This window comes from Rousettus aegyptiacus, unplaced genomic scaffold (genome assembly GCF_014176215.1).
Source record: "Rousettus aegyptiacus isolate mRouAeg1 unplaced genomic scaffold, mRouAeg1.p scaffold_m13_p_16, whole genome shotgun sequence".
In the NCBI taxonomy this organism is placed as follows: Eukaryota; Metazoa; Chordata; class Mammalia; order Chiroptera; family Pteropodidae; genus Rousettus; species Rousettus aegyptiacus.
In genome coordinates, this window is record NW_023416291.1 from 35,541,405 (window position 1) to 35,569,132 (window position 27,728).

The 27,728-nt window shown below is 48.9% G+C and overlaps 1 pseudogene; it reads right to left on the reverse strand.

Annotated features, from left to right (window-relative positions):
- Positions 1-19,437: 19,437 nt before the first annotated feature.
- LOC118612765 lies at positions 19,438-19,556 on the reverse strand (annotated as a pseudogene).
- Positions 19,557-27,728: the final 8,172 nt, after the last annotated feature.

The window sequence follows — 27,728 nt, forward strand, 5'->3', positions numbered from 1 at the left end:
GGAGGGGGCGCGGGGACGGCACTTCCTGAGCCGCCGGCCAGAGTTATAAAAAACCCCCAAACCGCGCCGCCAGAACTCCGCCCGCCGCTGCCGCCGCCCGGCCTGGGCCGCGGGCTGGACTCGAGCCAGGGACCCGGGAGCTCGGGCGCCCGCCTGGCCTGGCGCCCCGCTGTTGGGGTGGGAAGTTTGGGGGTGAGGATGAGGGACGGAGAGAATGGGCCCGGAGGAGTGAAATGGGCGGGATGATGGGGAGGGGGAGAATAGGGTGGGGGAAGGGAGCAAGACAGGGGTTGGGGGGTGGGAGGGAGGAAGGATTGGGTGGGGGTAAGGGGAACTGGAGGAAGAGGGGAATAGGTGGTTGGGGGAGAGGAAAGATTGAATGGAAAGTGGGGAGAAGGTGGGGGCTTAGAGGAGGAGGCATATTGGGTAGTGGGGGTCAGGGTGAGGAAACGGGCTAAAGGGAAATGGGAGGCGGGTTGAAGGGCTGGGGGAGGGGAGAGCCCTCTCCCTCGCCAGCAGCAACAGTGCGGACAACAGCTGTTATTTATTGAGAGTTAGTCCTCCCTCAAACAAGCATTTATTGGGCACCTCCCAATTTGTGCCAGGCACAGTGCCCTGACTAGCTGAATCAATCTCTACTCGCCCTGCCCTCCCAGAGCTCCCCTCTGGGAGGTTTGACCTGCCTTGAGCCTGTCTGGTCTCATTTCTCAGAGTTGGAAACTGAGGACAGAGATGAGAAGAGTGAAAATGCCATAGGGCGGGGGGGGGGGGGGGCTGGGGGGGGTTAGGGTGGGAGGACTGTGAAACGCTGAGTCAGTTCTCAAGAGATGTGGAGCTAAGGCATGAATGGGGGTGACCTGGATATTCAGGGCAGAGGTGAGATTGGAACCCTATGTGACCAGCTGCAGCAAATACTCCCATCCCTCTTCTAAGGTTCTCCAGGAGGGGATAGGGCAGTGAATCCTAGACCTCACCGTTCTAGGCATTTTCCAGGCCTGGCCTCCAGGGAACCTGGGCAGGGCCTGGCCTGGCCTTGCCCTTGGCCTTAGGTTGCCTCATCCGCTGGTGGTGGTGGTAGGTAATAGTCTCTACATAGCAAACACTGGTTTTGTCTGTCCCTAACTTGGAATGACAGGTCAGGTCTCATGCATCAGGGACTCCGTAAATATCCTCCTGGAGCTCCCACCAGGTTGTAGCGCAAACTCCACCCCATCCTCACCCCAGGCCAGACTAGAGGGGCAGGATGTTCCCTACCTACTATACCTCCTCTCCCCCGCCCCAACCACCTGAGCCACCAGGAGCAAGTGGTTCAGTAAGCTGGCTCTGGCCCTGGCCTCCGCCTTTGGACCCTCCATTACTCATGGGCCTACTGGGAGCTCACCCTGAGCTGCCTTTCATTGACCTCTTTCTCCATCCAAGAGGTGGCTGCCCTTGCATTCTATGTTTGCCATAATGCTAAAAGCTCCCACCTTCATTCCAGTGGCTTGTGCAACCACCAGTCCTTAGTCTGGTGATGGATGGCCACCAGACAGCTCTGGGAATTTCAGGGATGCATTAAGCCAGGAGCTCCAGGCTCTGCCACTTCATAGCTGTAAACCTCTTGTAATAATTCTGTGAAACTGGCCCTTTGCATCCATTTCCCCTCCTTGCCATGCCATTGCCCCAGAGGTCCCTTGGGGTCTCCCTCTCCTCTCTGGGTTCAGTGTGGGCGGAACATGAGACCCATGGCCCTAAGCCATTCCCACCTTTCATCTCCTAGCCTCACCATTGATTGGGAGATGGGCACATCAAAGCTTTTGCAGGGAATCCTGGGAAATAGACTTTTTTATTTCGAGTAGCATTTGAAGCTGAGCTCTCATCTCAGATAACAGGGAGAGGCCTCCTGTAAGAGTGAAGCCACCAGGTGGAGGAGGGTAATGGCCCCAAGGCCATTATTTTAGCGAGCTGTTCCTGAAGCCCACAGCCGGGCTTTCATTCTTGCAATCTTTATTAAACAGTCTTTGGTTCCAGGTGCTGGTCCAAGTACTGGGGATACAGTCAGGAACAATAACACTCTCCACTCCCTGGAGGTCACTGCTCAGGGCCTTTGCACTTGCTGTTCCACTGCCTGGAATGCTCTTCCCTCTGATACCCACGGCTGACTCCATCTTGTTCTTCAAGTCTCAACTCAAACATCACCACTTTAGTGAGGCCTGCCCACACTCCCATTTCAAGATTATACCCCACACGCCTTTTCTTCCATTCCCTGGTTTATTTTACTCTTAGCATGAGTCATCACTTGACATACTCTGTGGAATACTTATTTTTGTAATTCTGTCTCCCTCACTGGAATGTCAACCCTGAAGGGAGAGCTCTACACCTGCGTGATCCACAGCAGCATCCCTAGTATCTAGGATGGGGTCTGGTACACAGTTGGTGCTCGGTATTGAATATATGGGGCTCCAGAGAAAGACTCCCTGTAGAGATGGCTTTGACATCGCTGTTTGAATGTCAAGAAGGAGGCAAAAGCGGTGAGGGCATCTAGGAGGAGGGCACAGCAAGTGCAAAGGCTACTATGGCCAGTACACTCTCTTTTTGACTTAAATAAGCTTGGACTTACTTAAAAAAGTATATTTTTTGGTAATTTGCAACAGTGATGTAATGAGTTGCACTTGAAGGGATGCAGTTCTCAGGTGTTGCCACAGGAGGGCGCAATGGAATTCCATAGTTGCCCTTGGACTGAAGGACCCTGGGAAAATAAGAGAACATAATACCCCGATGACAACGATGATGGAGTCCTCGTTTTGAGTCCCGTTTTAAATTTACATCAACCCCGTGCAGTAGGCACCGTTATCATAACCATTTCCTAAACGAGAAGGTGGAGACACGGAGAGGCTGAATTACCTGCTCAAGTTTACTCAGCTAGGAGCGGTGGAATCAGAAAAGAACAACCAAGATAAAAGTCACTGGGTATCTAACCACCCAGGGTGGGAAGGAGTCCTGTAGGGGTCTTAGGATCATTTCTCTGGGGGAGGGAGGCTTTTCTAGCCTACCTGCCAGATACTTTCCCCAGACGTGGGGTCGGTGTCCCCTAAATGTTGAGACAAATTGCACCTGCTCAGGGTCAGGTGAAACTGACAAGAAGTCCTATTTTCCCCAAGTTGGGGGTCAGAGAAGGCTTCCCAGAGGAAGCCACATTTAACAGGGTATCTGAAGGATGAACAGGAGTTGAGCAGTTGAAGAAGGGAAGGGAGCGTCAGGCTGAGGGCACGGCATAGGCAGAGACCGGGAGGTGGGAGAGCGAAAGAAGTGCGGTCAGTTTCCTCTTGGATTCCCCTGTGGCTGGAGCGAATAGCCACTCAGGCTCCACCTGGCAAGTCAGATAAAGACAGATACTGTATGATCTCGCTTATGTGTGGACTCTAAGTAGGGTAGGGTGGTGGTTGCCAGGGGCTGTGGGTAGGGGATGGGGAGACATCAGTCAAAGGAGCAAATTTCTGGTTAGAAGATGAGTAAGACCTGGGATCCACCATGCAGCGCAGCATGGTGAATAGTAAACGGTACAGTGTTGTGTGCTTGGAAGTTGCTGAGAGAGTAGATCTTAAATGTTCTTACTACAAAAAAGAAATGGCAATTATGTGAGGTGATAGAGGTGTTAGCAGATGGTGCTGTGGCTGTCATTTCACAATACACACATGCACCAAATCGCTGCACTGCACACTTCACACACAATGTTAGAGCCAATCATATCTCAGTAAAGCTGGGGGAAAAGAAAAAAAACAATAAAATATCCCAAATTCTGCTGGGCAAATGCAACACAACCCTCCCACCTTTCCCCTGTTTACAGCAAGCCCTGAATCTTCCCTCTCACCTCCACGCCCAACCCCCACCCTGGCACCCACGGGTCGCTCCTGTCCTCCTTCCCCAACACCCTCCCAGCTTTTGGGCCTGCTCTTGGGAACATCACTCTTGATCTCAGAGTGATGATCTGAGGCCTGGCCTCAGTTTCCCCTTTGCTGCTTGGGCAGACATGACTCAGCTGGCCTCCTGTGCCACCCTCCTTGCATGTGGCTGGCTGGTGATGATGATCCTGGAGCCCAGCTCTTTGTGAGCTAACTTCACAAAGTTTGACATAAACTTCAAACACGGATGTCCTGTTCTGCGTGGACCTCCATGTTGCCCCTAATAAGTTCTGGTGAGTGGCCGTCCTCAGACCTTCTGTTCCTGTCCTGCTTCATGTCTACCCCAGAGGTGTCAGGGTGCTTGGCAGAGCGTGAGTAACTTCCCCTTCACCCCTGAATGAAAGACCCCAGTGTAGCGTGACCTCTTTACATTTTGCTTGCATGGAAGGGAGGTGAGTGAGCAGGGGCGTTAAGGCTGGGGGCCTGGCTTCAGCAAGGTCAAGTTGAGTTCTTGGGTTCAGATTCTTCATCCTTAGCCAGCTCTCTGTTGGTGTTTGGGACCAGAGACCCCCAGGTGTCTTGTTTGCTCTGATCGCCATCTCCCAATCCCCCAGCGAAGTCATGCCTGGATGGAGCACTACCATCTGGATGCACTACCTTCTCAAGGGTGGCCCGGGTCCTGCCAAGGGAGCTAGAGTGATAACTGAGAGCTATGGGGCTGCTGGAGAGGACCATGAGAGGCGAAGAGACCTGGGGTGGGGGGTCCAGCAGAGGAAGGGAGCAGGTGAGGTGGATGCCCCAAGAGGTGCAGCTTCTGCTCCAGAGGATCAGTCAAGGGGAGGCATCCAGGGGACACCAAGACCCCAATGGACACCCAGTCCCTGGCCTTCTGCTGCATCTTTAGCCCCAGGAAGCAGAGAAGCTTCCAGAGAAAACAAATATCTGCTCTGATCCTTAGATCCTGGGTGTATGTATAGGGCTGTGAATCTAGAGTTAAAATGCCATAATCCCTAGGAAGGCCCAGGTTGAAACGGGACCTGGAGGGGTGGAGAAGGAATATCCTGACTATTGCTTAACAGTTATGTGTCCCTGGCAAGTCACTTGGCATCTCTGAGCCTCATCTTGTGCATCTGTGAAATATAGATATTTTTAGTGGCACTTAATAGGTGCTCAGCTCCTGGCTGTTGGATGAGAGTCTGGGAAAGGTGGCTCAGGCAGAAAGAGTCTTGGTAGGAAGGTGGGCAGCTCCAGGCCAGCTTGGTTATTCTCTTCTTAACCAGGACCTCAAGTGCACAGCAGGTGCCTGATAAAACCTGGCCGAGCCATTAGGGTCCAAGAATCCTGGGATGGAGTGTCCTTAGATGCCACCTGTGAAGGCTCTTCTGCAAATCTCAAGCTTCTCTTTCCTTTTTCACCTGTCCAACAACGCCACCCACACAGCCCTGGCAGGGGCGCTGGGCAGGCAGTCACACATGGTGTCTAAGTGTAGACTCTGGGGCCGGGCAGTCCGGATTCAAACCCTGGTTCCGCAATTTACCAGCTGCATGACCTCAGTCAAGTCACTCTACCTTCTGTGCTTTCAGTTCTGTATTTGCAACTGGATTTAATCACATTCCTCTCATTACGGGGTCCTTGCGAGAATGAAATGAAGGAATAGACCTAGGATGCCCGGCACATAGTAGGTGTTATAGAGCCATATTGCACACCACTGATTATTATTATTACCGGCTCACATTTCAGAATCTTCTGTGGGCTGCAGCAGCCAGACCTCTCCATGCCGATAACTTCCCGTTCCAGCCCAAAGTTTAGGGGTAAGGTAGTGATCCTCAATTAGGGCAATTCTGCCCTCCAGGGAACATCTGGCAGTGTCTAGAGGCTTTTGGGTTGTCACAACTGGGGGAAGGTTCTACTGGCATTTAGTGGACAGAGGCCAGGGATGCTGCTCAACATCCTACAGTGTATAGGGCCTTCCCTATCAAAGAGAATGTTCTGGCCTCAAATGCAAACTGTATGAAGGTGGAAAAACCCTGAGTTAATAGCAGGAGCTCAGGTCACACTCTTGACTGCCTGGCCCAGAGCAGATGGCTTGACCTCGCTGAGCCTCAGTTTCTTCATCTCCTAAATGGGAATGTTGGGTAATGCCAATAACACAGGGCTCCTGGGAGTGAGTGCTCAATCAGCGTGAACTGTTGTCATTGTTGTTATTAGTGATGATGACAGTGATGGTGGTGGCACATGTCTGCATGTCTCCCACCATGTCAAACCCTGATTTCTCGGAACTCCCTCCCAGAATAACCAGACCCCCATCCAGACCGCAGCCACCCTGCAGACAAACAGTCTCACTTCTGACACCAGAATAGGCTGCACTCAGCTTATCCGTGTCTGGAGAATGTCCCATAAGCACCTACACTAGGGCTTGATGCTCCCTCAGGGAGGCCCGTGGATTGTGCAAGAAACAGAATTTGATGTTTTGTAACCAGTCTTAACCTCAATTCTGAGCTCTCATTCTGCTGAGGGGGGAAAAGCCATAATCTCAATGCCTTCAGGGCACCCCCCTCCTACCCCATATTCCTCAAGAGGTGAGTTACGAGAAGAGAGAAGGATCAGAAACCCGGCATCCTGGCCTTGAAGCTGGCTTTGCCATCTACCAGCTCTGTGACCTTGGGCCAGTGACCTAAACCTCTTTGAAAATGGGGACAATAATAGCAACATCCTTACAAAGGGGTCATTATGAGGATAAAATGGCCAATGTGTATCGAGCACTTAGAACAGGACCTGGTACCCAGTAAGTGCACAATAAATATAATCCGATGGTGGCCATTTTCAGGCCATTTCCAGAGGTCGCTCACCCTTAACACCACTGGCATTTTAGGCCAGATAATTTTTGGTTATGGGGGGCTGTCCTGTGAATTATAGGGTGTTGAGTGGCAGCTTCGGCCTCTACCCACCAGATGCCAGTAGCACCCCCCAATTTTGATGACCAAAAACATCTCCAGACACAGCCCAGTGTCCCCTGGGGTGGAGGCAGAATCAGCTGGATGAGAACCACTGTTCTGTCCCAGGTCACCTTCTGTCCACGCTGGCATCCACCAAGATGAGCCATGTCTCTCTCGACCTATGATGTTAATTCTTTTGCTGAGACAGCCTCTGAGACAGTGGAAGCTGGCGCATCATCTCTTATTGAAATGGAGGAGGGTGTTTGATAGCTGGAAAACCCCTGGGCAAGACAAGCATCAATGAACATTTTAAATTCTACCCTACTGGCTCTCCCAGCAATAGCCATTAGCGGCATGGGGACCCAGAGGCTCAGATAGGCTAGTGTGCTGTCTGAGATCACACATAGCACGTGAGCGTCTGAGCAGCCGAGTGGGCCTTCCTGCGCAAGCTGGAAAGATCCCCAGAACCATGCATTTACCCACCCACTGGCCTGCGTGTCCCCCATCCAGCCAGCCCGGCCAGCCTGCCACCTCCTTCCGGTCTGGCCTCCTCCAGGCCTGAATCTGAGGCCACAAGCCTAGTGGTCTCTCTGGTGCCTTTGGCTTCCGCTCCTATTTTTTAACACACATACAGTTGATTTTTGTTATTTGAGATCCTCATGTTCTATGAAGTCACTGTGAACACTGAATTAGCGAATACTGGAACGCTGATCCCAGGAGGAATCCAGAGCCTCTGGTCGCTTTATCAGCAGCTGAGTAAGACATAAGCTTGTGTTTTGGGTGTTCTGTTGAAAGGCATCGGGTTTAATGTGCATTGTCAAGTCACTGGCACTGGACTCACGACAGCAGCCTGAGGACCGAGGCCTGAATGCAGCTCCTCTGTCACATGTATTTTCTGGGCGAGGCACACCCAGTCTTCTTGCACTAGAGAACACTAGACAGAACTTCAGCACGATGCTGGGGGGCATTTTAAACAGCCGAATCACTAACAAAAAGCCCCCGCATGTGACAAGCATGGTACTGTAGGCCACGAACAGGATACAGGCTTATAGTACAAGAGATGAAGCAACAAGGCAGAGTGTCACCGTGTCGACCTCATCTGGGAATGTCTCGTGCACTCTGTGCATGTCCGTGAATAATTGTGAAAGTCCCACTGGTATGGTTTTGGGGTTACAGATACATTTTGGTGAGTAGGCAAATTTGTAGTTATGGGCTCTGCAAATAATGAGCATCAACTCTATATGTTTCAAGGGTAACAAGTGCCGAGACAAAACAAAAAAGCTGAGTTGGGGGTAGAGGCAAGATGGGAGTGTGTTAGTGCCGAGGGCTGCTGTGACAAAATACCACAAACTGGGTGACTTAAAGCAGTGGAAATGCATTCTCTCACAGTTCGGAAGGCCTAGAGTCCAAACTCGAGGGGTCGCGGGGCTGCGCTCCCTCCGAAGGCTCTAGGGAAAGACCCGTCCTTGTCTCTTTCTAGCTTCTGGTGGTGGCTGGCAATCACTGGCCTTCCTCGGCTCACAGGTGCTTCGCTCCAGTCTCTGTTTCTGTCGTCACAGGGCCCCTGTGTCCCTGTGTCCTTGTGTCCCTGTGCCCAATTTCCCTCTTCTTATGGAACACGGTTATGTTGGATTAGGGCTCACTCTAATCCACTAGGACCTCGTCTTAACTGGTGACATCTGTGAAGACCCTATTTTCAAATAAGGTCCCATTCACCGTGTGCCCCAGGATTACACGCACATACCTTGCCAAGTGGTGGTCCGTGATTCGAATCCACACCTGTCTGCCCCCCCGGTGTCAGGAATATGTATGTAAGGTTAACTCCTGTCATTGTCTTTATAAAGCCACCGCATGGCATTTAGTGGGCCGACAACTCCTGTGATGCCTCCACGATAGCTCTGTCCATGGGCACAGGGCCCCTGACATGGCCAGGGCTTAGGAGCAGGACACATGGCTCTGGGGGCATTTGAGGGCTGGCCAGAGGACCGTGGTTTGTTCAGAGAGCTGGGAACTGGAGCGAGGATCGAGGTGGTGGCTGTGGGGGCCAAGTCCCCTTCCAGTGCCTTGGGGACATTCTGGTCTCTGGCTGAGAGTGGCATGCAGGGCCTCCAGGCCTGGCTTGTGTCCCCCTCGTCTCCTTCCTCCAAGTCCAAGCGAATTGACTTACTCCCTCTGCACCTTGACTGCCCAGTCGCCCTCCGGGTTCTGACAGTGGGCATGAAACTGTAGTGGGCATGGAACTGGGACCTCGGGTGCTCGGCCAACGGTCCGTGGAATCGCGGCCTAGCGGGGGTGGGGGTTAAGCGACGATGCATGGCGTCGTCCGTGCTGGTCTTCTCAGACCCTTTCACGTGCTCACGTGCTTTGTGCAGCTTCCCAGAACTTATCTGCCCCCTTAACATTTTCCCCTCCGAAGCATTTGTGGGGCACTAGGGGTTTCTGGAACAGATAAATGAAACACAGCTTTTACCTGAAGGGGAAACCTGAGTGGCAGAATTTCAGGCACAGACTTCTGGCCCAGTTTCAACGCTTTCCTCCCTCCTCCTGCTCTTCCCAGGACCTGGGCACCAACAACAAGGCTGGCAACCAGTCCCACGGCTCGCTGGGGTGGCCCAGTGGGGTTGCAAACTCTGGGAAGCCAAATTAGGAGCTCAGGAAGAGGCTGGACGGGGTCAGCCCAGGCAGTTATAGGGACTGGGCTTGTGGGATGAAGAGGCCAAGGGGGATGGGAGGCAGGATTCCTGAACCCATAGTGTCTCTTGATCTCTGAGGGTTCTTGAAGGGGGCGAGGGGGGGCGGTGTCTTCTGGGAAGGCTGTGGAGTCCCCTGGGAAGAAGCCCAGAGATTAGCTCAGGAGAGAAACATCTGATCCCCAGGGCCAAGTCCAGGGTCACAGTGGGAGTCCGCAGACCGGCCCTGCTCTTCCAAAAGTAAACATGCAGTGCTGGCCCAGCTTCCCCTTGTCCCGCTGCCAGGGCTTTGCCCAGCCCCCTTTTGTGGCAGCCCCAGCGTGTCAGCTCACCCCCCTCCCCGGCCTTTTGTCCTCGTCTCCTTCTGTTCTCTGCACCACCCTCTCACCCTCCCCCACCCAGCACCTCTCACTGTGGGGGCCTCAGGGACTTGGTCACTCCAGCCCTTGCCCCTGTGTGTCCCTGATGGGCACAGTCTACAAAGGCCCAGGGAAGTGGGGGCAGATGTAGGGCTGGCTGCCCCCGGGCTGGCCTGCCCAGCAGCATGGTTGTTATGATTTCTGTTGTTGTTGTTATTGCCAGAGAAACTGGGAACAAAGCTGAGAACTCCAAGGAAATGCATGCCTTTGGGCTGCCTTGACCCTGGGCCTTTGACAGGGCTCCAAGGGTCAGCCCCCTGCCACTCTCTCTGCCTCTCCCACCCCTGCTCCTGGAGCTGCACCTGTGGCCGCCATGGGGCAGAGCTCCTTGAACTACACTGAGGACTCAGCTTCCTGCCCCAAGACCATTAGCTACTCCCACCTCTTATCTTGTCCCCTGACAAGTCCCCAGCTCCCTGCCTGGCCCTGATTCTCTGCAGGGGAGCAGCTTTACCAGTTCCCAAGGCAGGAGTGGCGGGTTTGGGAGGAGAGAGAGGAGTGGAGACAGTGCAGTCTGTGGAGGGCCCGGCGTGGATGAAAGTGTGGAGGGGTGTGGTAGGAGGCGGGAGCCCAGACTGGCCGGAGCAGAGGGCGGAGGAGCTCGGAGTCAGCGAGGCAGGTAGGAGGGAGCCATGGCAGGTTCTTGTTCTTTTCTAACTGTGGCAAAATTACATAACAAAATATACCATTTTTACGTATAAAGTTCAGTGGCATATTTGCAATATTGAGCAACCACCCATTTCCAGAACCTTCTCATCTTCCCAAACTGACACTCTCTCTCCATTCAACACTAACTCCCCACCCCTGCTCCCTCAGCCCCTGCTCTGAATTTGACTCCTCTAGGGACCTCATGTGAGTGGAATCGTACAGTATTGGTCCTTCTGTGTCTGGCTTCTTACATTTTACATGTTTTTTAAGCTTTATCCATGTTGTAGCATGTGTAAGAATTTCATTTTTTTAAAAGACCGAATACAAGGCTGAATAATATTCCATTGTATGGATGGACCACATTGTGTTTAATCATTCATCTGTCAATGGACACTGGGGTTGCTTGCACATTTTAGCTATTGTGAATCATACTGTTGTGAACATGGGTGTGCAAGTATCTGTTAGAGTCCCCGCTTTCAACTTCTTTGAATATATACCCAGGAGTGGAATTGCTGGGTCACGTGATAACGTGCAGTTTAATTTTTTTGAAGAACCGCCAAACTGTTTTCCGCAATGACTGCTGTTTTACACTCCAATAAGCAGTGCACAAAGGTTCCAAGTCCTCCATATTCTCACCAACACTTGTTATTTTCTGTTTTTCTTTTCTTTTTTTATAGCCATCCCAGTGGATGTGAAGCTGTGGTATCTCATTGTGGTTTTGATTTGCATTTCCCTAATGACTAGTGATGTTGAGCATGGTTTCATGTACTTATTGGCCATTCGTATATCTTTTTTGGAGAAATTTCTGTTCAAGTTCTTTGTCCAGTTTTGAACTTTTTGTTGTTGTTATTGTTGAGGTATAGGAATTCATTAAATGTTCTGAATATAAACCCTTTATCGGATATGTGATTTGCAAATATTTTCTCCTATTCTGTAGGTTGTCTTTTTTACTTTCTTAATAAGTGTCTTTTGATGTACAAAAGTTCTTAATTTTGATGAAGTCTGACTTATCTATTTTGTCATTTGTTGCCTGTGCTTTTGATGTCGTATACATGGAATCATTAACAATTTCAATGCCATGAAGATTTCCCCCCATCTTTTCTTCTAAGAGTTTTATTTTTTTAGGTCTTTAATTTTAGTCTTTAATCCCATGGTGGGTTCTTGAGCAAGGGAAGTTCAGGAAAGTCTTGCCAAGCAGTACCTTGAGACCCCAGGGCACAAATCACGTGGAAAACAGATTGGATGTTCAGCCACCCACAGGTACAGTGTGAGTCAGAGCTGGATCTCACGTCATATTAATAGCAATGGCTTGTGGAGCTCTGAGGCAATGATGTCAGCACAAATCGACTTCTAGAAAGAGACTTGGTTGGGTGGTGGAGGAGATGGGTATAGTTGACATATTGGCAGCCTATGAAGCCACAAACAGGATGGCCAAGGTGCAGGTGTGAGGAGTTGGGGAGGAGACAGAGCAAGAGGCATCAGAGATGGGGGAGGTAAACTGAGGATGTGGTGTAGGGATTTGAGGGAGCTGTGAGTCTCAAGCAGGAGAGAGGGCTCACCAGTGTCCACTGCTCATGGGACTCAGTGACAAGGAAGACAAAGGGAATGAATGGGGCTAGAGAGGTCCTAGACATCTATCTGCTTGGTATTCAGCCAGGTAAGGGAGCAGGGTCTCAGGGGAAACAGATTTTGAAGCTGGATGAAGGGACAGGAGGCTAAGAAGTGGGTTGGAGAGTATAGACAGCCATTTCTTTCTTATTTAGCTATGATTTATACCAAATAGTGTGTCTTTCCCTCCTGGCTTTTTTCCTTTTATTTTAAAAATTAAGGTATAATTTACATAGAGTAAAATTCATTCATTTTAGTGTCTAATTCTATGATATTTGACAAATGCATATAGCCGTACAACCACCACCTCAGTCCCCCATCCCCAGCCTCTGGTGACCATCGATCCATCCGTCACTATATTGCCTCTTCCGGAATATCGTGTAATGGGAGCCATACGATATGCACCTTTCGCGTGTGGCTTCTTTCACTCAGCAGAATGCACCGGCGACCCCCCCCCCCCGTGATGTCGTTGGTGTGTCGGGGTTCCATCCCTTGTTATTGCTGAGGAGTATTCCATGGTACGAATGTGTCACCTTCTACTCTTTCATCTGTCGAGGGACGTTTGAGTTCTTTCCAATTTTGGCAGTTGTGGGTAAAGCTGCTATAAACATTTATGCGCAGGTTTTTGTATGAAGTTAAGTTTTTATTTCTCTTGAAAGAATACCGAGAAGTCCTCGCACAAACACTCTCTCTCTCTCTCTCCCCCACCCCCTCCTTTGACAACTTTGGGGTTATTGCTCACATACCATGTGATTTATCCATTTGAACTGTACAATTCACAGAGTTGCACAACCATCACCACTATCTACTTTTAGAACATTACATCTTCCTGAAAAGAAACGCTGTCCCCATTAGTAATTAGTCCCTGTTCCTCCACCTCAGACCTCCGCTCTCTGCCTCCACAGTTCTGCTTATTCTGAGCATTTCACATAAATGGAATCATATATGTGTGGTCTTTCGTAACTGGATTCTTTCATTTAGTATGTTTTTGATGTCCATCCATGTGTTGTACTGTGAATCAGTTTTTTAAAATTTCTTTTTATGATTGAATAATATTCTATTGTATGAATCAGCACATTTTGTTTATCCATCCATCCATCCATCCATCCATCCATCGATGGGCATTGGGCTGTCTCTACCTTTGGCTGTTGTGAATTGTGCTGCTATGAACATTCTGAACAGGCATTTTTTTTTAATGCCTGTTTTCAGTTCTTTTTGGTATATACCTAGGAGTGGAATTTCTGAGTCACATGCAAACTCTATGTTTAACACTTTGAGGCACTGCCAAACTGTTTTCCATGGTGGTTGCACCATTTTACATTCCTACCAGCAGTGTATGAAGGTTCCTGTTTCTCCACATCCTCACCGACAGTTGTTATTATCTGACTTTTTGATTCCAGCCATCCTAGTAGGTATGAGGTAACGTCTTATTGTGGTTTTGATTTGCATTTCCCTAATGACTAGTGATGCTGAGCATCTTTTTGTGTTGGCTGTCTGTATATTGCCTTTGGAAAAATGTCAGTTCAGATCTTTTGCTATTTTTAATTGGCAGGTCTGGTTAGAACGAAGAGTCTGGCTCCTTGTTTAGCCACCCTGACCCAGACCTCCCCTTATTTCCACTCTCGTGGCTTCCCCTCAGCCCCAGATTCATCTCTGCATGTCCCTCATCACCCAGGGGACCAGCAGCCCATCTCAACCTATTCCCTTTACACTTGCAAAACAAGAAAGAGCTTCAAGGACCCTTCCCTAGTGCAGGTCTGTACCGGGGTGGCCTTGCTGTCCACTTTAATAGAAAAACAACTGGTAGCTGCTGTGGGGAGGAGACAAGGTTTCTCAACATTATAAAACCTTTAATACATACAGAAAAAGGGAGAGATTTGTCCGCTGGCCTGCCCACCCTTAGATTCCACAATTATCACGTTGCTAATCTTACTTTATCACATATCTATCCCTCTCTCTCTCTCCTTCGGTATTTCATTTCTTGTTATTTCTGAGGAGTATTCTGTGGTATGGATGTGTCACTTTTTACCCTTTCATCCGTTGAGTCATGTCACCTTTTATCCTTTGATTCTTCCCTTTCTCCCTTCCTCCCTCCGTCTCTCCCTCAATCCATATTGTTTTTTGCATGCTATCATCAGAACCCGTCACCCCCAAACATGTCAGCATGCACATCACTACCTAGAGTTCAATATGTTTCTTTGTACTTGTGGAGGGGGGGTAAAATTTACATACAAGAAATGGAATGTCTTATGTATACATTCCCTGAGATGCAGACATCTGTGTAACTCAACCTAGATCAAGATTTAGAACATCATCATCACCCCCAGACAGCGGAGGGTAGACAATTTTAAGTTATCTGCCTTGCTAGATAGATATCTGTTTAGGTATCTAACTACCTTTAAGCACCTCCCCCTCATATAGGATCATCCTGTTTTTCTTTTACAAATAGATGCAGACCTGTTTCCATTCCAACCCTCAATCTCACATCTCATTCCAACTCCCTGTTGATGGGCATTCAGATCAGCTTATGCATTCTAGAAACTCATCCATGATGGGGGGACAGGCAGGGCAAGGAAAGGCATTTCAGGATGGCAGAGACTTTCGAAGGTTGAAGGGAAGGAGTCAGTTGAGAGGAGACAGGAAGGCTGTGGAGCAAGGTCCTATGATGGGAAAAGCTTGTTCTGGCCACAGGGCCTTTGCACGTGCAGTGCCCCTGCCCGTGTGGTCTCCTCTGGTTCTCTGGATGGCCAGCTCCACCACCTTCAGATCTGGGCTCAAATGCCTACTGCTCAGAGAAGGTGACCATGGCAGGCCTGTCTTTCCTCTCACTATTCCCCGCTTGTTTCCTTGTAGCAATTGTCCCAATCTGTCATTATTTTTGGCTCTTCCTTACTCTTCACGCTCCCTTTTCCCCAGTGGAGTCTTAGCCTCAAGATGGCAGCGACTGTGATTGCCTTCATCCCGTATTCCCAACAGTGCGTCTAAAACACAATAAGAATTCAACATGAGTCAGTGCAAGGGATGAACGGTTACAGGTGCTGGGGCATGGGGACCAGCGCAGGTGTCTGGGCGCTCCGTGCAAGACCACTGAAAGCCCAGAGGTGGATTTAGGGGTCCCCTATCTGAGCCCAGCAGGTTGGGGATCCTCTCTAAATCTACTATGGCTTTCTTATTTCTCTGATCTCGCAGGGTCCTGCGAGGTTCAGGGAGGTAGCGGCGACAGGAGATTCGCATCTGCCCATCTTCCTCACCAGCACATCGTGCGTGCGGCTCTGAAGCACCTGAGCTGGCCCGCCAGACCCGCGCGCCGTTCCCGCTGCACCGGGCTCTGCGCTGGGGCGGGAGGTGCCCTTGCGTGGGCATGACATGCGCTTCCACCCCTTTCCCATCGAGTGCCAGCACAGCGGCACCCGCCGACCTCTGCTCTCACCTGGATGCCTGCACGCTGTGCAAGCGGTGGGTGCAATGCGTGTGCCTTGGGTGGAAGCTGCTGGGGAGAACTAGGGGCTGTGGCTGGGGTGGGGGGGCCTGGAAGAGTCGGGGAGCGGCAGAAGGGCAGAGGAGACCCATAGGGGCTGCAGGAACTGTGATGGCTGGGGGTACCTGGGCGTCTTTGCCAGCTGTAGCCATGCTGTAATGCGCCACCGCCTGCTTCGCACTTGGAAGCTGTTGAGGAGGCGGGGCCAGAGATCAGGAGGCGGGGGTACTGGGCTGCGGTGAGAAGGGCCATAAGGAAAGAGTAGGTGTGGCACGCCTTACCTGAAGGGCGGGGCCCTGGTTCGGGGCGGGGCCTAGAAGGAGGGCTAGGGGGCGTGGTCCTCAAGGTAGGGGGCTCGTCTTCTACAGCCTTTGCGATGCTTTCGTGCTGACTCTGTGCACCCGCCCTGGAAGGGAGGCAAAGAGGGGGGAGGGCGGTGAGAGGACCCGTGTTCTTATTTGCCCGCTGTATGCCAGGTATGCAGCTACCTGCATCAGGCCTAGAAGCTGGAGGAGCGCTGGCTGGCGTGCTGGCCTGGGTGCATGGGGAAAGGTCACAGAGAACAGGTAGATTGTCCTCAGTGGCCTGCACCAGGTAGCCCAGGTGTACCAGGGTGGGGGTTGCTATGGAGATGAGGCAGACTGACAAGGATCAGGAGATGCAAGAGGGTTTGTGTGGCTGGTCCCTTGGCCACACTGGCAACTCCCCAGGCCTTCCCTCCCCAGGGTGAGGCGCTGGACCTGGCCATCATCAGCCAGGACCCCAAGGTGGGTGGCCCATAGCCGTAGTGACCTACAAGCAGATGCCCTGGTACCACAACAGCCAGACTGCTCTGGGAGTCTGCCTGTAAGTTACCACAGGATGTAGACCAAGGCTTAGTTTCTGCCCAGGGTGTTGAGCCTAGGGGCTTGAGGAGTGAGGGCTGGCAACTCCAGAGCTTCGGGGCTGAATGAGGGGGTGCACCTGTGAGTAAGTTCTCATGGATGCTCCCGGCTGCAAAAGGTTTCATGCAATTCTGTATGCGTGTCAACTGTTGTGTGCATTTCTGAGTGTGCAAAGGGATGTGTTCAGAAAAAAGAGCCCAGTGGGTAGGAAGCCTGTGGAGCTGGACTGCTTGGGTTTGAATCCGGCTTCTGCCACTTAAGGGCTGTGGGCCAACTTCTCCTAGCCTTAATATTTTCTTTCATTGTGGATTCATTCATTCTGCAAATATTTACTGGGTACCTACGCTGTGCTAGGCACTGTCTGGATAGTGCAGGTCGCAGTAGTGAACCAGACAGACACAATTCCCTTCTCTGGTGGGCCATGCTGACAGTAGAGATCAAGTAAAGTATATGGTATGTCAGATGGTGGTAAGTGCTATGTGTGCTATGGGGACTGCAGTTTTAGATTGAGAGGTCTCCCAGAGAAGATGACATTAGGGTGAAGAATGGAAGGAGGTGAGGAGTGAGCTGTGCATTGCTTTGGGGAGAAGAGCCTCTCTGGCAGAGGGAAGAGCATGTGCAAAGGTCCTGGGGCAGGGATTTACTTGGCATGTTCATGGAACAGCAAGGATGCCCCTGTGGCTTTTGCAGAGTTAGTGAGGGGGAGAGAGGGAGGAGGTGAGGGCAGGGTGGGGATGGGGGCAGGTGTGCAGGGTCTTGTGGGCCTTGGGGGGAGGGGGCTTGGGCTTTTACCCTGGGAGGGTGTTGAAGCAGCTCCCTCTGGCTGCTGTGTGGATGGTAATGGCATTTACCCAAGGAGTTGTTATAAGAATTAGATGAATGACTATGTGTGAAGTGATAGTACAGTGACTGGTGCATACTAAATATGAATTAAATATTAGGTTATTGTTAAGTGTGATGGCCACGTGTGTCTTGGGGTGTGTCTGAGCCACAGCTGAGTTGGGTGGCTTGTTAGTGAGTTTGCTGTTGTGAAAGAATCTCTTCAAGGCTAGTTAAAAACCCTGCCGGGTATTTAAAAGCTCTGCTGGGGTTCCTGCTTTCTGGTTGGGAGGGCCCTTCCCCATAACAGATGTTATCCAGATGTCAGCCAGGGTCACTCAGGGCTCCGAGTTTTGGTGCCTGCTTCTTTCTGATGACCTGTGGGAAGCCCAGCACTCTCCTCAAGATGCCTGCAAATCCCAGGGCCTGCATTTCTTGGCCTGAGTTCCTGCCCACTTAACCCTCATTCTCATCCACTTTCCTGGAGCCAATCCTTTGGGGGAACCAGCTCTGTTCCTGTGTGCGATCTTGGCACATGTACCCAGTTGCTCGCAGGTCCCCCACAAAATCTGGGTGCTTTCCCTAAGATCCTGCCATTCCGATGGTTTTAACATGGTTTGAGCTTCCATAAGACATTGCTTGACAAAAATTCTACCACCCAAACAAAAAGTTCTTGCACAACCTGGAAGAGTTTGTGACTGGCTTAGAGTTAACTGGGCTGTCGTTCGAAGAGGACTCTCACTCAAGTCGCCCAAGGCCAATGGCTGTGAGCAGCTGTCAGTGCTTTTGATGTCCAGCAGCTTGAAGGGGAGGAGGCAGGTAGGAGGAGCAGAGTTTGCTGCAAAATGTTGGGAGTAGGGAGCTCACATGGAACCAAGAGCAAGGCCAGCAGAGCAGAAAGACAGCAACCCATTCTGGGGGAATAGCAAGAGACCAGAAAGACTCCTGGAAAATTAGTCCAGGGCTGCTTCAGACAGAATCTGCTGTCGATTCTTTTGGCAGTTTCTGTAGTAATCACTAACTGCTTTCTCAGGGTGTGGATATTCAGGGCTCGGAGGTCAAAGATACAGCAATGGAACCGTGCAATAGGCAGGGGTGAGAGGAACCTCCCTGGCCAGGTCAGGACATGGGGACAAGCCCAGAACTCATCTAGTTCCAAGACAAAAATGCAGGGTGTGTTAGGAAGATGCATTCCACTCAAGCCTGGAATTAAGACCAGTTCAGCCCTGCTGTGATATAAACTGAATAGTACCCAAGACTGTTTTCTGTAAGGTGTGCTTGGTTTCTGCACAATTATAATAGTAGCATTTGGTGTCAACTGGACTAGAAACTTGACCCTTGGAATGGGCCTTCAGAACATTGTCTGGTATTTCTTAATATTTCCTGGATCACAAACTCATTGAGAATTTTAACCCAACCTAAAGACCACCTCTAACCCACTGCCTGCCCCTCTCATCCCAGATAATATTTACCCAAAATATCTTTTTTTGTGTGTGATTGCTCAACCCAGGTTTAAAATTTCTGATCTTAGTTCGCTTCTCTCATTTTACGCAAGAAGAAACAATCACAAGAGCATAGCACCTTGCTCAGGCTTACACATATAATCCGTGACAGAGCTGGGTGTCAGCCCCATGTAGCAATTAACTGTAGAGTCAGAACTGAAGGCAAACCCTGGCTCCATCCCTTACCAGCAAGAGATGTAATCTCCCTCTGCCTCAGTTTTCTCATCTGCAAAACTGAGATAATAATAGTTGATTCCTTAGCCTGCACGCCAACTTAGGCGGAAGTTCGAAATGAAGAAATCCTGCCATCTAGTGGCTCTGTGGTGAATAAAGCAGAATTTATGACACTGAAATACATATGCTGGCCACACCAATGTCTTTGTGTGGTTACTGTCAGCGATTAGTGGCTTCTTTTTTATGAGCATGCATTTCTTCTTCCAAAGAGAGCATGTTTGAATCCTGTATCAGTTAACCTTTGCTGGGTAACAAATTACACTAACATATTAGTGGCCTAAAACAACGGTCATTCATTTATTTATTTATTTATTTTTATTTTTATAATTTTTTTAAGGCACCTACATCACCTGGTCTTCTTAGATGGTCTCCCATCCAAGTGCTAACCAGGCCTGACCCTGCTTAGCTTCTGAGATCAGACGAAATTGGGCATGTTCAGGGTGGTGTGGCTGTAGACCAATGGTCATTTATTAATACTTGATTTTGTGGGTCGGCATTGGGCTGAGTTCAGCTTAGGGGTTCTGAGGATCTTGCTTGGGGTCACTCAAAATACTGCAGTTAGCTGGTGGGTTGGCTGGCACTGGATGATCGTGGAGAGTTTCACTCATGTGTTGGGTAGTCGCGGGATGTCGGCTGAGATGTCTTGGTCTCCTTTGTGTGGTCTCTCCAGCAGGCTAGCTTGAGCTCATTTCCATGGTGGTTACAGAGTTGCCAGAAAAAGCAGAGAGGGAAAGCCCCAATGTGCAAACCCGTCTCCAGCTTCCACCTGTGCCATATTTGCTAATGGTTCATTAGCCAAAACAAGTCAAACCAGGAGGAAGAGAAATAGAGTCCATATGTTTATGGGGAACTGCCAAATATTGTGGCTAATTTTTTCCCCTCTCAGTCTCCCACACATGTCCATTGGTGAGCGGCTGGGCACTGAGTTGTCAGTTTAAAACTTAAAGGGTTTTGACCCTAAGAGGTGTTTTGCTTCTCAAAAGAAGAGAACTTATAATCAGAAATTAATCTCCAGTTATGGAAAGTGACTTCCTCTATATGGATATTTGCATTTCTTTGTTGTGGGGTTCTCTTCCTCGCCAGTCTGCCTCCCATCATTTCTTTCCCCATTCCCTACCTCTTCACCTTTCACCTGCCTCGTGGGTTAAACAGACTACTGTGGGCTAGCCTGGGAACTATGTAGTCTTTCACTGCATTATTCTCAGGGGAATGTGCTGTCCAGGAATGGATGGGATGGTCACAGCCACCCTCTTCTCCTCTGCCATGGTGATTTAGAGAATGTCTCTGTTTCTTGGCTTAAGAAAGGGCCACCGGTAAGGTGGGCTCACATCTGTTTTGTCTACCACTTGCCTTATAACAGCACCTGCCACATGGCTGACAATAAATATTTGTCCAGTGAATGAATGTCCATGAGCAGGGCTCAAGCCCCATCTGAGGGTTTATAGCTCTGAGGATGCTCACTCATTTGCCATCCTGGTGGCTCCTTCCTGTTGCCTGACGTCTGCCATCCCTTCTGTAATTCTGAGTGTGACCCCTTAGTGACTGTTGGCCAGCTACCTACAATGTCCACAGACTCCCCAGGACGAGCTGTCCTCCCTCAACCAATAGAATGCTGCACTTAATCCTAGACTTGACCTTTGTACCAATGGCTCAAAACAACTATTTTGTGGGCGATATCAACTGGTTTCACTATGAGATGTAAACATGCAGATGTCTGACTCTAAGACGTGTGTGTGTGTGTGTGTGTGTGTGTGTGTGTGTGTATGTGTTTTGGGTCAAGGCACAGACTTTCTCTGTGCTAGTGCATCATTTCGAGGGGCACCATCTGCATCAGAAATGTGATTTATTTGTCCATTTTTTAAATGACTTTCCAGCAGAGGACAGTCAAGGGTCTCACGCTATCAAAGCTGGTCTGTTGTGATGACTTGATATCTGTTGTCATTTATACAAAGAAGCCCAGTGAGCTGGCCATGGAGCTGTGTTCAGCTGTGTGGTCTCCATGTGCATGTGGCAGCCAGAATAATACCTGCCTTCCCCAAAGTCATGTACATCCTAATCCTCAGAACCTCGAATAAGTTTTTTTACATAGTCATTGCAAAAGGGATTCTGCAGAGGTGATGAAGATTACTGATTTTGAGGTGGAAGGCGATCCTGGTTTATCTGGGTGGGCCCATCTAATCACATGGTCCTGAAAATTAGAGAACTCATCCTAGCTGGGTCCAAAATGAGATGGAAGAAGAGGGGGTAGATTTGAAGAGTGAAGGGACTTGACCTGCTGGTGTAGGCTTTGAAGAAAGGGAAGGGGTTGTAAGCTAAACAACATGGGCTCCTTGAGAAACTCAGAATTGTCCTCAGCTGACAGCCTGCAAGGAATCAGGGACCTCAGTCCTACAATCGCAAGGGAGTGAAATCTGCCAACACCCCGAGTAAATAAGGGAACGCATCCTCCCCAGGTACCCACAGAAAGGAATGTGGGTTGCAGATGCCTTTTTATCCTGGTAAAGGATGGTCCAAATCCTGACCATTGAGCAGTACAAATTGACCAGCAAGGCCTAAGGGCCCACAGGGCACAGCCTGGGGGCTGAGAACTCTTGTGCCTGAGCTTCTGCCTGCCTGTGGCTGGAGACCCCCATACCCCGGCTTTCCTTTCTCTGCCTTCCCCACCACCCCAGGGCCTTGAGTTTGGCTGGGGCTGGCTCATCTCCTTCCCCATCAAGCTGGGCAGTGCTTAGGAAAATGTCCCCTCTATCAGTCAGTTTCTCTAGGGAAACAGAACTAATAGGATATAGGGATATGTGAGAGATTTATTTTAAGCAATTGGCTTGTGCAGTCATGGGGGCTGGCAAGTCTGAAGTGTGCACATTGGCTGGAAACTCAGGCAGGAGCTGACCCTGCAGTTTTGAGGCAGAGTTCTTTCTTCTCTGGGAAACCTCAGTTTTTGCTCTTAGGTCCTTCATCTGATTGGATGAGGCCCATCCGCATTATTCAGGGTAATCTGCTTTACTTAAAGGTAACTGACTGAAAATGTGAACCACATCTACAAAATGCCTTCACAGCGACACTTAGATTAGTGTTCGATTGAATAACGGGTATGACCAATTTACACGCCCACTGGCAGTGCATGAAAGTTCTCATTGCTGCACATCCTTGTCAAACCCTGGCGTTGCCAGTTTGTACTTTTAATCATTCAAAAAATGCCTGTTGAAAAAAAAAAAAAGATGCCTACTGGGAGCTCACTGTAGTTTTAACTTGAATTACTGTAAAGTTTAAGTGAACTTATATATCATTTTGTACATTTATTGGCAACACAGATTTTTTTTTTTTTTGTGAAGTGACTATTGGCCACTTTTGCTCATTTTTAAATAAACATTTCAAATTTGGGGGAAAAAAGAATAATGGTGTATGGTCGCATAGCCAAGCCGACACATAGAACTCTCACATCCCCCTCTGTCCTCTCTGGCTGGGGGTGGAGGGATGTGGGTGGAGGAAGACCAGGGCTGGTGGGTCCACTCAGACTCATACCTGCTGCGTAGCTTAGTCCTGCCCTGTCTTGGGGTGTCTTGGGGCCCCTATGAGTTGGGGGGTATTGCTTATACTGAAGAATCTCCTTTCTCTGGCCACTGAAGGAAAAGTACTCTGGGAGTCCAGAGGTAGTCAGTCCTAAATGGTTAAAATAAACTCAGCTTCTGTCCTGTGTGAGCTGCCTCTTCTGTCCCCAGGGGCAGTGGAGTGAGGGTGGGAGCCAGGAGCAGGCGGGGCACTGGTGGCGACAATGAGAAGGGCCAAAAGTGACTCCTGGAAAGGTGAGGTTGGTTTCCCCACTTCTCCACTCCGGAATCAATGTGATGTGGAGTGTGGAGGCTGGGGCTGAGTGGGGAAACTGAGGTAAGGTAGGTAATTCTCCATGACTCTAGCACAGAACCCAACAGGCCAGGTAAAGTGGAGCTAGGTCCCTGCATTTCTTTTCTGACTGCATTCTCAGCTGTGTTGGCTCCAGCCCCAGCTCTCAACCACTGCATCTTTTGGCCACAGTGATTGGCTCAGGAGTGGGCATATAACTAACTCGCTCAGAGCCAATGAGAGATTTTTTTCATTTGGGGGCAACTGGAAGAAACCTCCCTTTCAATCTGGCCCTAGATGCTGTAGTTTGAGGATGGGAGAAAGGGCCATGGTCATTTTATGGGTTGGGATTGTGGCTTTAGCTGCTGTATGGAGCAGAATATGAAGCATAAGTAGGCTGTGATGGCAGAGGAAAGACCAGAGCCTTGATGATAGCATGTGAGCACTTGGATCAAACATCACCTGAAGCTGTCTGGCAAACACATATTTATTGCGGTCACGAAGATAATGTGACGCTATGTAGCCCTAATCACCTGTCAGACTCCTATCCTAACTGCTTGACAGGTATTAACCTATTTAATTCTCCCCAAAACTCTTTAAGGTGGGTGCTATTTTTATCCTCATCGCACAGATGAGGAAACTGAGGCAAAAGAGGTAAAGCAATCTGCCAAGGCCACACAGCTAGGGTGGACATCCTGGGTGAGAGAGGACCCGCCTCCTGCTTCTGTCGTTTACATGCAAAGGGGACCTGACTAATTCCAGGTGATGCCAGAGGCTGCACAATAGGAGAGAGGGAACTAGAGTCACTCCTCCCTTACCTCGAACCTTCAGTGGCTCCTGAGGCTCTGCATGTTGCAGCCCCTGCTGTCATCTCGCACCTCCTCTCTCGCTGCTGTCCCCTCCAGCTCCTCACTCAGCTCCAACTTCATAAGCCTCCTCCCCATTCCTAACTTGCCTAACTTATTCCTGCCTCAGGGCCTTTGCTCCTGCTGTTCCCTTGGCCTAAAATGCACTTCTTTTGAACCTCCTGGCTAACCTTGCCATATCCTCAGGGAAGTCAGGGAAGTGGCCCCTGACCACTCTCCTTCCAACTGCAGTCCAGGCCAGTAGAGCCCAGATGTTAAGAACATGCACTGCAAGCAATTGGCCTGGGTTCAAATGCAGTTCCATCACTTCCTTGCTGTGTATCCTTGATCCATTACTTTGATCCCTCTGTACATCAATTTTCTTATCTGTAGAATGAAGTAATGGTGGTAACTACCTCACAGGTTTGGGTAAAGATAAAGGAAGTTATTATGTATAAAGTGATTAGAACAGTGCTGGACACTTAGTCAATGGGAAGCAAATAATAATGATAATAATAATAATTACTATTATTCTGTACTTTCCTGAAACCACTTAGAGATTTTGTTTATATTAAAGCAGTGAAGCATTGTACATCATGAGATATAATAATTTTCACTGGCAAGTGTAAATATTAGTTCATACATGGACTTTAGTGCTGAAATTTGAATATCGTTAATGTGGAAACATTATTTTTATTTATTTTATTTTTTCAGCCATATTGAACTATAATTGACAAATAAATTTGTAAGATATTCAAAGTATATAAGAAATTTGATCTGGTTAAAATGGTAGAATAGGTAAATACTGTGCTGGCTTCCTCTCATGATCACGTCAAAATTACAACTAAATTACTGAACAACCATCATTGGGAGTTGCCTGAAGTCTAGCTGAACAAAATTCCTACGGCGGAGGACATACAGCTGGAGACTGGTAGGAAAGGGTGGAGACATAGACAGGCTGGTCCCACACCCTCCTGTTGTGGGGTGGGAATCGGGAGGGTTATCTTGGCTGTGGAGGTCCCCCAGGAGGAATGAGGGGTCCCAGCTCCACACCAGTCTCCCTAACCTAGGGTTCCAGTGCCAGGAAAAGAAGTCCCCACAATCTCTGGCTGTGAAAACCAGGAGTGAGATGGAGAGCGGCTGAAGTTGCAGACATTCATCTTAAGGGGCCCATGAGCAGACTTACTTGCTGACGGACTCACTTGCTTTGAGATCCAGTCCTGGGGCAGCTGCTTAAAAATCACCATGGACATATGGGGAGGAACTGAATTGTCTGGTTCAGGGCGAGGGCTGGAGGGGCAGCTTTCTCCCAGACAGAAGTGCTGACAGAGGGCATTGTTCTTTTGTCGAGTCTTCCCCCATCCTGGCATGCAGACCCAGGTGGCCACCACAGCTGAGTCTCCATCAACCTGGCTGACATTGGTTGCCTTGTCTATGTGATTCCCTGAGACCCTGCCGCACCCAACCTGCAGACCCACTCAAGCTACTTTCAGTGGCTTTTTCTTATAAATGACCTGTCTTGATTCATGCCACAGACTTTCCTGAAATCTCTCAAAGGTTCACAAAACCCAGAGAAGCTGCATCTGGCCTTGGTGTGCCCTGTACCTCTTGCTAAGCAGCCCCAAGCCCAGCACTAGCAGCAGCCGGCCTAGGTTTGCAGCTTGGCCTATTGAGTCACCTCTAAGCCCAGCACAGGTGACAGCCATCTGTGGATTGCTTAGTGACTCTTGCCAGGTGGCCCCGGGCAGGTGAAAGGCTACATATTAAACTCGGCCTGAAGCAGAGCCCCTCTCAGGAGGCCCCAGGACTGGCACGCCTGGTGGCCATCTTCTAACCAAGCCAGAGCACCACCTGGGGCTGCATCTGAGGACGACACATCCAAAGGGCAGACTGGGAAGGCACCAGAGCCCTGTTCAAGTGAATCTTACTCCGTAGGGTCAGTTTCTTACCAGCCAGTCCTCACAACCAATTAGCCTGAGGGACTATCCCTCCTATTGATGAGCTAACAGCAACCAAGGCTCAACTATAACAGGAGGGCACACACAACACATACAAAAGACACGTCTGGAGCACCAGCTCAGGTAACCAGGGAGGACTTCACCACTGAGCCCCACAGGATACCTACTACATAATGTCATTCTCCTTAGTCTAGGAGACATAGTAGTCTTACCTAACACATAGAAACAAACACAGGGAGGCAGGTAAAATGGGGAGACAAAGAAATATGTCCCACATGAAAGAACAGGATAAAGCTCCAGAAAAAGAACTAAACAAAATGAAGGCGAGTAATCTACCAGATACAGAGTTCAAAACATTGGTTATAAGAATGTTCAATGAACTTAGGGGAAGAGTAGATGAACTCAGGGAGAACTTTAACAAAGAGATAGAAAACATAAAAAAGAACCAATCAAAAATGAAGAATACATTAGAGGGAATTAACAGATTAGGTGAAGAAGAGGATTGAATCAGCAGTAGGTTATAAGACAAGGTAGCAGAAAATACCCAATCAGAACAGCAAAAAGAAAAAAAAATACAAAAAATGAGGAAAGTTTAAAGGACCTCTGGGACAATACCAACATTCTCATCATAAGGATACCAGAAAAGAGAAGAGAGAGCTCAAGGAATTGAAAACCCATTTCAAGAAATAATGATGGAACACTTCCCTAAGCTATGGAAGGAAATAGACATAGAAGCCCAGGATGTAGAGAGTTCCAAACAAAACGAACCCAAAGAGGCCCACACCAAGAAATATCATTAAAATGCCAAAGGTTAAAGACAAAGAGATAATCTTAAAAGCAGCAAGGAAAAAGCAGTTAGTTACTTACAAGGGAGCTTCCATAAGACTGTCAGCTGAATTTTCAACAGAAACTTTGCAAGTCAGAAAGGATTGGCATGAAATATTCAAAGTGATGAAAATCAAGGACCTACAACCAAGATTATTCTACCCAGCAAAGCTATCATTTAAAATTGAAGGACAGATTAAGAGCTTCCTAGACAAGAAAAAGCTAAAGGAGTACATCATCACCAAGTCAGTATTACAGAAAGTGTTAGAGGGACATTTTTAAGAAGAAAAAAATGAATAATAAAATTGCAATAACTACAAATCTATCAATGATTGCTTTGAATGTGAATGAACTGAATGCTCCAATCAAAAGATAGGGTGGCTGCATGGATAAGAAAACAAGCACCTTACGTATGCTGCCTACAAGAGACTCACTTCAGATCAAAAGACAAACACAGACTGGGGGTGAGGGGATGGAAAAAATATTTCATAAAAATGGAAACAAACAAACAAACAAGTAAGGCTGGGCTGGCAATACTTATACCAGACAAAATAGACTTTAAAACAAAGGCTATAACAAGAGACAAAGAAGGACCCAATAATCCCACTTTTAGTGTTCACCAAAAAAACCCCAAAACACTACTTCGAAGGGACATGTGAATCTATATGTTTACTGCAGCATTATTTACAATAGCCAAGATATGGAGGCAACCTGGGTGTCCATCAATGGACGACTGGATAAAGAAGTGGTGCATATATACAATGAAATATTACTCAGCCATAAAAAAGAATGCAATATTGCCATCTGCAACAGCATGGATGGGCCTTGAGGGTATTGTGCTGAGTGGAGTAAGTCAGATAGAAAGACAAATGCCATATGATATCACATGTGGAATCTAAAGAACAAAACAAAAAAAACAGAAACTAAGTCATAGACACAGACAATGTTTTGATGACTACTAAATGGGAGAGGCTTTGAAGGGGGCAGATGAGAAAGGGGAAGGGATTAAGAAATACAAACTGGCAGTTACAAAATATTTATGGGGATATATAAGGAATATAGTCAATAATATTGTAATAACTATGTATGGTATTAAATGGGTACTAGATTTATTGGGTTGATTACTTTGTAAGTTATATAAATATCTAAACACCATGTTGT